This window comes from Aegilops tauschii, chromosome 3 (assembly GCF_002575655.3).
Source record: "Aegilops tauschii subsp. strangulata cultivar AL8/78 chromosome 3, Aet v6.0, whole genome shotgun sequence".
In the NCBI taxonomy this organism is placed as follows: domain Eukaryota; kingdom Viridiplantae; phylum Streptophyta; class Magnoliopsida; order Poales; family Poaceae; genus Aegilops; species Aegilops tauschii.
Genome location: NC_053037.3, coordinates 572,273,399 through 572,281,971, shown reverse-complemented (window position 1 = coordinate 572,281,971; position 8,573 = coordinate 572,273,399). Strand labels below are relative to the sequence as shown.

The 8,573-nt window shown below is 44.6% G+C and overlaps 1 non-coding gene across 1 annotated transcript; it reads right to left on the bottom strand.

The window, feature by feature from the left end:
• Window positions 1–4,912: 4,912 nt before the first annotated feature.
• LOC109754064 (uncharacterized) lies at window positions 4,913–6,413 on the bottom strand. Its single transcript, XR_005773793.3, has one exon. It is a non-coding gene; the product is annotated as an uncharacterized protein (transcript).
• Window positions 6,414–8,573: the final 2,160 nt, after the last annotated feature.

Here is an 8,573-nt window from a genome sequence, read left to right as displayed (position 1 = left end):
ATGGCAAATTGACTTTTTATCGAATGCAAAAATAAATAAAAAATCAAACCATGGGAAAATTCATTATTTGGATCATGGCAAATCCCTACTTCAAATCATGGCAAATTTTATATTGTTTGGAACATGGCAAACTTTATGAATTTAAACCATGGCAAACTAATTGCTTTGGACCATGGCAAATTTGTTTATATAAACATGGGTATCCTTATGTTGAAACTTTTTTTGGCCAGGGTTTCTTCTATGTTTTCTTAAATTCTGGCATTTTTAAGTTTTCATAACTAGTATGGATCCATTTTTTTAACTTGATGACAATTTTATTATACATATTATGAAAAAATATTTTATGATATTCATAATCTGGTTCAGTCCAGCTTCAAGACTTGATGGTAGTGAGCAGAAAATTGGGCTTATTATGTCTTTTTTTTCTTTATGCCACTAAACTGACGTGGGGTAGTGGGGAGGCCCATTAATAGGCCTGGTCGTGCCATCGGGCTGTTGGGTTCGTGCTAGGGGTACCCCTGGCTAACGAAAGCGTCGGTCCTTTAAATGGGAGCTCCTATTGAGCGCTGTATGCGCCCGTTGCGAGACGTGGCGCCTACAGCGATCTTCTGTGGCCTGATTTCATTTGGCCCATCACCGCTGGTTCATTCGCTGTTTTCATTCGCGCGTCTGAAGCTGGTTCGTTCTAGGCCTTTCTTTAGCGAGAAACTCCTTAGCGAGAAACTGGTTCGTTCGCTGTTTTTTTTTTTGAGAACTCTTTTGCTAACTAGTGTCAGCTATTGGATTGATTGATTCTAACTAGTGAACACTTTATTTTCCGAAGTAAAGAATAAACGTAGGTAACAAATTTGGATGATGAAAAATCAAAACATGGATTCAAAAGTGTTCACATGTTCTAGAAAAAAAGTTCATCAATTTTGGGAAGTTCATCGAAATTGAAAACCTTTCATCGAATTCAAAAAAAGTTCATCCAATTTGAGAAAAGTTCATTGAATTTTAGAAAAGTTCACCGATATTGGAAAATGTTACAGCCCTGAACGTGAGTCGTTCATTGCTTTCACTTGATAAGTATGTTGTTTGGTCATTTTTGTGTTCATACTGAAGTGATTTAGTGGCTGGTTTGCAGGATAGTTTAATTGCGAGAAAGTATTATCTTTGCAATGTGGTTGTCAATGCATATTAAGGTTGCTTCATACTTCAAACATTTACATGTGCATAAAAATTGTGCATTCTGGCTATGAAGTAAAACTATAAATTATTCCTTCCTTGCATGGGCATGCTGTGATGGTCAGGAGGCTTGATGTTTCATGTCACAAAGAAACCGACCAAGTACTTAGTTCCCTGTATGATTTCGAACTGACCAGATGGAGCTTGCCACCTTTTAAAGAGTAGTGGAAATTATTTGTCTAGCAAAATTGTGCTGGGTGGTTTACTTATGCAAAGTTAGAATTTTGGTTAGGATTAATGGTAACCTTTGAGCAGCTTGATGTGTCTGATGGTAATTGCAAACTACTGCATAAGAGCGTCCCATCAATTTTGATGTGTGTAGGGCAATTGTACTTCTGAATTTTCTCAAAGAAATTTGCATTGTAGGGTTCAACTAATTCTAAATTATGAGGTGGCGACAAGAAGGGCGAGGTGCATGATCGTGACACAAAGATGGGCGATCGAAAGGAATGTAGGGATCGGCAAGGTGTTGCGTTGCAGTTACCGCTGCAGGGTTGACTATGGAGGTTACTACTCCTAACTTATTGCTCGGCCATAGAAGCTTTACTTGCATTCTGAATCTTCCATCCACATTCGTTGCCATAAGTGATGCATGATCATGAGGAGTAACCATTTCAATACCTTATGTTTTCTGCTCGAGCACTAATAAATTTTTTTTTGAATGGGCATACCCAATGTGTGGATGTGTGGTAACCCTTTCGGTGATGTTGGTTGGTGCCTACCCTTTCGAGGATCCAGAAGATCCCAAGAACTTCAAATGACAATTCAGGTATGTTGTCGGTTGTTCAGCTTAGTAATTCCATAAGGTGTAGTTCTAGCCAAACAACTAAGTATGTATTGAGCTCAAATTGCTGAAAAATAATGGGTGTTCAGTACTCGATTCCGGACTGTGTTCACATATCTCTAGAGTGACGTGACCTTATCTCAAGGATCTTTATTGCTAACACAGACCTTGATCTTGACATCGACATTAGCAGAGATAATATACGCCATGCCATTTTGTAAATATATATGGAGAAGTAGTTTCAATCTTCCGCCTTGTGAATGGTCAGGAGCTGCCTAGATCCCAGCAAAGATTATTTTTTCAGGCTACAACTTGAGTCTAAATTTGCACGGATACATGAAAATGTGATGTGTGCAGAGAATAAGCCCATTAGCTGTACAATTCAATTTTAGTGTGCATTTCCAGTTGGAAGTTGTCACTGGATACATGATACAAACTGTACGGATACATGAAAACTGCAACTCAAGTATGTAGCCGTCTGTTGTCACTCGATTGAATGCAAACTGAGATAATCTCTCTTTAGAAAAAAATATCTTTGTACAGTGTTGTGAGGACAATAGAGCAAGGAGGGCATGCGGCAAAATTGTCTCTATAGCATCCACTTGCAGAAGATTTCTCTCTAGAAGTTCTAATTGAGAATGACATGTAGAAATGGGTGCAACATTATAATATCCATCTGATATGTGGTCTAAGAAGGATAACCAGTGCATGGTTGCTTTCTCATGATTTCAACACGTGCTCTCCATCTATTTAATGTTTTTATGCCCAGATTCTTCTATATTACATCCTATAGATTAATCTATTTTAATTACATTCTTGTGCAAAAGTGTAAATGCACGCATGCCATTGTAATGTTGTATTTGTAATCTATTGAGGAACTATTTTTGGAGCCTTTCGGAATAGAGGAATGGGTTCAGTAAACAGGAATTTCAGGGACTGTGTGTCTATTGTGCTGCTGGCAGAGAATCTCATCTGTATTTAGAATTTTGGATGCATATTAACCATCTGTTTCTAAAACAATAATCTGTACTAATTCACATAGTAGCCTCTCAGAGCATGTATCTATGATTAGTGGGATGGGACACCACCACCTGCAGGGGAGGCAAGAAAAGGTCAGCAGAAAACGCCGTTGGGGTAGGGCTCGTCACTGTGTTCTACTCCCTCCGTTCCAAATTACTCATCGAGGTAGTAGAAAATAAACAAAATTGATACTGAAAGCTTTTTTAAAAACTTTTTGTGCATTTTCTTTTCAAAGCACCACGAGTGTTATCTTTTCATGAAGTTTTGCATGCAGGTTGAACACTCAAACATGTTTGTTTGCAAAAGGTAGTTTTTTTTTTTGCTATTTGTCTGCATTTACTATTCACAAGGGTACTTGTAAGCAGAATGAATATTTGAAGAATAGAAGCCTATCAATATTTGTTACACATGAGTGGCCCCAACATGAAACTATTCATGGATCAATGCATTTTGGTGCTCCGTGCAACGCACGGGCATCTTACTAGTAATATTACAAAGATCAAACACAGAAGGGATCATTCCTCTTGATCATGCCCTACATTCCGTGCCTGGAATACAGGCGGCCAGAACTGTTTGACTGTTCTTTTATCCTTTCTAGACCAGATTTTAATTAAGCAACCAGCCAACCACTGAAGATTGTAAAGACCAAACGAGAAAATCTTGAGTTCAGCATGTACCTTTTTCTTTAATGGAGTTTCATTATATAAATGGCACTGTTCCTATGGTGATTTTGCCATTGTACCAAAGGAGACATGGCAACAAAACTTAGTTCTAGCTACCACCTTTTGGGAGGGGCCAAAATCATACAGTTGGCTATGGCCAGGGTAGTGGCTGATCTTTGAATTTTTTTTTAATATTGTCTCGAATAAGTAAAGAAGAAGAAGAATCAAGATTCGAGACAGGCTGAACTTTTGTTGTTAGTATCTTATATAGAAAAATGGTGTGAAGAATAAAGATTCGAGATAGGCTGAACTTTTGTGGTATCAACTGAATCAATGCTTCAGCTGATGATTCATCAGATTCCAGATAAGGTAGGTTTAGATACACTCTAATTCCTTGTTTTTTGCCATTTGTACGTGAGAAGGAATACCAATTGTGTGGAGTTGTGGACATCATGCATCACATTTTCCTTTTCTGGATACCATTGCGAATTTGGGATAAAACTCCATCTAATGAATTCGAGCACCTCCTGTAATCTTTGCTTTTGGGAGGGGGCAAAATCATACAGTTAGCTATGGTCAGGACCCTGGCTAATCTTTGATATCTCTTGTAATGATGCCTCGAATGAGTAAAAATGAAGAATCAGGATTCCAGATAGGCTGAACTTTAGTTATTAGTACCATACGTAGAAAAATGGATGGTGGTATTAATCAAATCAATGCTTCAGTTGATGATTCATCAGGTTCCTGACAAGCTAGGATTGGATGCACTCTAATTTACTGTTTTTGCCATTTGTGCGTGTAACGAGGAATACCATTGTTGTGGAGTTTGTCGACATCACACGCCACATTTTTACCAGCATGACATTGGGATAAAACTTCATTCAATGGCATCTATCATAGTAGTGAACTAGTGATGATTGGTGGATTATAGCTTTGTGGACATAGAAAATGGAAAACAGAAGTCAGTTTTAATGTGAATAAAAATGGACATCACAGCACATTCATACCTTGTCTTACCGTCTAAGCCACCTTGCCGAGAACACAAAAGAAACTTCCTTGACAAGAGCTGTATTTTCAGTTATTTGTCTTCCAGTTGCTGCTTGTCATTTTTATTTGGCCACCATTTAAAGTTCTTCTACGCAACCGATCATTACCAGAAAGTCCTCATATATGGAATATCTTATACAAACTACTGTCAGCTTAGAAGATCAGTGCAGTCTTACTAAATATATTGCAATATACCTCTGAGAACTTCAGTTTTTTTTACTGAAATGAACATAGGTTCGTAAGACCCAACTTACATGACTGCAATATCTGCTGATCTAGGAAGAGAAATAACTCAAAGTACATACCTCTCTATTACAGACCTCATACTCAGTTTAGATAGTACAACGATCAAACACAGGGGGATCATTCTTCACGTCTCACGTTCCGCGCTGGGAAGATAGGTGGCCAGATCATCATAACAGGAGAGACACGCACATGGCCAGCAGCCGCACGTTTATACCCACATTCATCTGCCCCCCTCTGATAGACCTTCTCAACCACCCTGCTCCTCAGATGAACATAAAAGAGAGTGCCACTTGCTGGATGATCCAAGAACACAAAGTCGGCATTGTCCCCGACCGCAACAACATCAAGACAAACATTGCGAGGAGGAACCCAACTGTCCTCTGCACGGGGCGTGCATGCCTGACCCTCACGGACACAAAATGTGTCCAGCAGCAGCCAGCCTGCATCATTGTCATCGCCCGACATCCGATGGAGCCACACACTGAGCTGAAACCCGTCTGCGCTGACAAGATAGATCCCTGAATCCTCTGCACATGAGAGCATATAGTTGCTCCGCACTCCAACTGGTAGCTCTAGGGTGAAAAGGCTCCCCGCGGCCAAATCTAGACCCACGGTGTGCCCAGAGTTGGTCACCATGAAGACTTTGCCATGGACGGGTGGTAGCATTTCAAGGAAGACTGTGCCATCTGGGGGCTCTATCTCTGATTCCATGTCAGGGACGCACCATCGGCCAGATCTGAGGATGCACACCTCCGCATACACTTTTTGCCGGTCCTTCCACAGATTCACCAACGATATGCCGTCGCGGCCCCCATCCTCGGGTAGGAACATCTCAGTGAATTGAGTGCGCCTCTCCCAGTAGTTACGGTGGGCGTGGGACAGCAGGGTTGGTGGGAGGACGGTTGAAGACTCCCCGGCGAGAACCGGCACCACAAGGGGGTGATTGAAGCTGCCGTCGCGGAAGACCTCGATGATGAGGCGGCCGCTCCGGCAGTGCTTGATTCGCGGGCATCTGCGGGCGAAGGCGGCGTCGCAGCAGGAGGTCGCGCGGCGTATGGGGGCGGCGAGCTCCGGGGGCTGCCGCGGGAGAGGCACGAAGCGATACCTGCCGGGGTAGCCGACGCAGGCGCCGAGGAGGCGGGGCGGGTTGCGCTCGCGGAAGCGGCGGAGGAAGGCCGGGCTGGAGGCGTGGAGGAGCCACCGCTTGCAGACGAGAGCGGCGTTGACGAGGCAGGTGGGGAAGGCGACGCAGAGGAGGATCTCGCGGAGGAGGTTGTCGTCGTCAAGGACCGATGCCGCCGATGCGGCGGCGGCCGCGGCCGCCGGCGTCCGTCGATCTCCGTCCATGATTTTGGCCGGCCAAATTTGGGGAATTTTTCTGGGGGAGGGGGTGTCGGTGGGAGCGAGCAGAATACTACGGGGGAGCAAAATAACACTAGTCAAAACTGTTTTTTTTTTAATGTTAACAGAACTGCCAAATCATATTTTATTTGATTAAAAAAAAGAGTGAAACAAAACCAAGGCCTCAAGCGATTTCCTCCAAGTAATGCTACAGCAACAAATCCCATTTTACGGTCTACGCAATTTAGGTCGCGCTTGGATTATCGTGTTTCCTTTAGATACAGGTAAAGGATACACGCCCCTAGACGTCTTATTGTTTCCGGCCGGAAATCAGTCTAATCCGGTAAGATACTGTGACGCCCGGATAATTAGGCTACAGTAATCTCACGTTAATGATGTCACGTCACCACGATTATTGTTGTTAATCTCGTGTTAGTTTAAAATCGATTCGAAATTCAAACTTAATAAAATCAAACGGTAAAAATTTTCAAATATTAAAACTAAACCGTTGGGGTGTTGTCAAATAATGCATAAGTAATTATTGTGGAGAAACCACACTTTAATAAAATGTTTAAAGGCTCTAAAGTAATTAAAACAACAGCTATGACAATTAATTAAATGTCTTTTAAAAATAATAATAATGCAAACTATTTTAATTAAGTGTCAAACTTTTTAGGGCAGTAGAATAAATTATAATATTAATTTAGGAGTTGTATTTATATTTTATAAAACAGTAATTAAAAGAATAAAATAGAAAAGAAAATATATAAAGAAAAGAAAACAGAAAACAAAGCTAAAGAAATAAAAGAAGCCCCCCCTCTGACTGGGCCTTGGCCCAGTTGGCCGAAGGAGCCAGTCGGCCCAGCCGGCCCACTCCCCGCACCCCTCCCTGGCCTATATGGCCCGGCTCCCCCGACCAAACCCTAACTGCTACCCCCACTCCCACCTCGTTCCCCACGGTCCCCGTTCCCTCCCACGATCCACATCTGGATCGCGCCCCTGGCGCCTCCCCCCGCCGCCAGGCGCCTCCACGCCCGACCTCCCTTCCCCTCGCTCTCCCTTAGCGCCGCCGCCCTCCACGACGCAGGCGCACATCGCTCACTCCCGACGTCGCGACGCCGCCGCCCGGCGCGTCCCGCCGCCACCTGCGCCGATCGACGCCGAACCCCGTCGCCTCTCGGACCCCCTCGCCGGACTATTTCCGCGCCAATCGCCACCCCTCCCGGCCTCCTCGCAGCTCCTCCCTCGTCGACCCGACGCCTACTAACGCCGACGCCTCGCCACCTCCTGCACGTCGACGCCGCCGCCGCCAGTCGCCGGAGCTCCATCACCGGCCTGCTTCCTCCACCTCGCCGGCCTTCTTCCCCTCCACCGTGACGTCCCCGTCCTCCTCGTCACGCCCCACTGCCACTTCCCTACGCGCGCGGTGAGGCCCGACCTCCTCTCCCCTCTCGCCTCGCTGAACCGTGGCCTCGCCTCGCACACGCCCCGCCCTGCGCGTGCCCACCGTGGCCGCCTCCGCCGCTATGCTATCCCTCGCCTTCGCGCAGATCACTCGCCGCTCGCCCCGTCGCCGGCGCCCTCGGCTCCGTCGCCTTCCCTGCTCCCCCGCAAGCGCGCCCCCTCCTCTGCACTTGGCCGTGGCCCTCCTCCTGGGGCTGCCTCCGCCGCGCCGGAGCCCCGGCTGTGGCCGCTGGTCATGACCTTGCCACGGCCTCACCCCGCGTCCTGGCGGGCAGCACCTTGCCCGCGCCCGTCGGGTTCGCCCGCTAGCACCAGTTCCAGTGGCCTCCTGGGCCACTGGCAGTAGGGTCCCAGCCCCCTGAACGTTTAAAAAAAAGAAAAAGGGAATTAAATAAATAAATAAATATAAATAATAATAATAATATATTAAAAATATTTAATTAATTAAAGAATTAATTAACCTAATTAATTTTTGATTAATTAAACTAATCTAATAACTAAACTAATTAAACTGTTAGTTAATTAATTAATCAGTCAATGACAGGTGGGTCCCGCACGTCAGTTTGACCTAGTCAACGCCCTGTTGACTGCTGACGTCATGATGACATCAGCAGGCACTGTTCTGGATAATGTTGAATTAAATAAGTTAAATAAATTCTAAAATGATTTAAAACTTTAGAAAATCATATAAAATAAACCGTAGCTCAGATGAAAATACTTTCTACATGAAAGTTGCGCAGAACGACGAGACGAATCCGAATACGTAGCCCGTTCGTCCACCA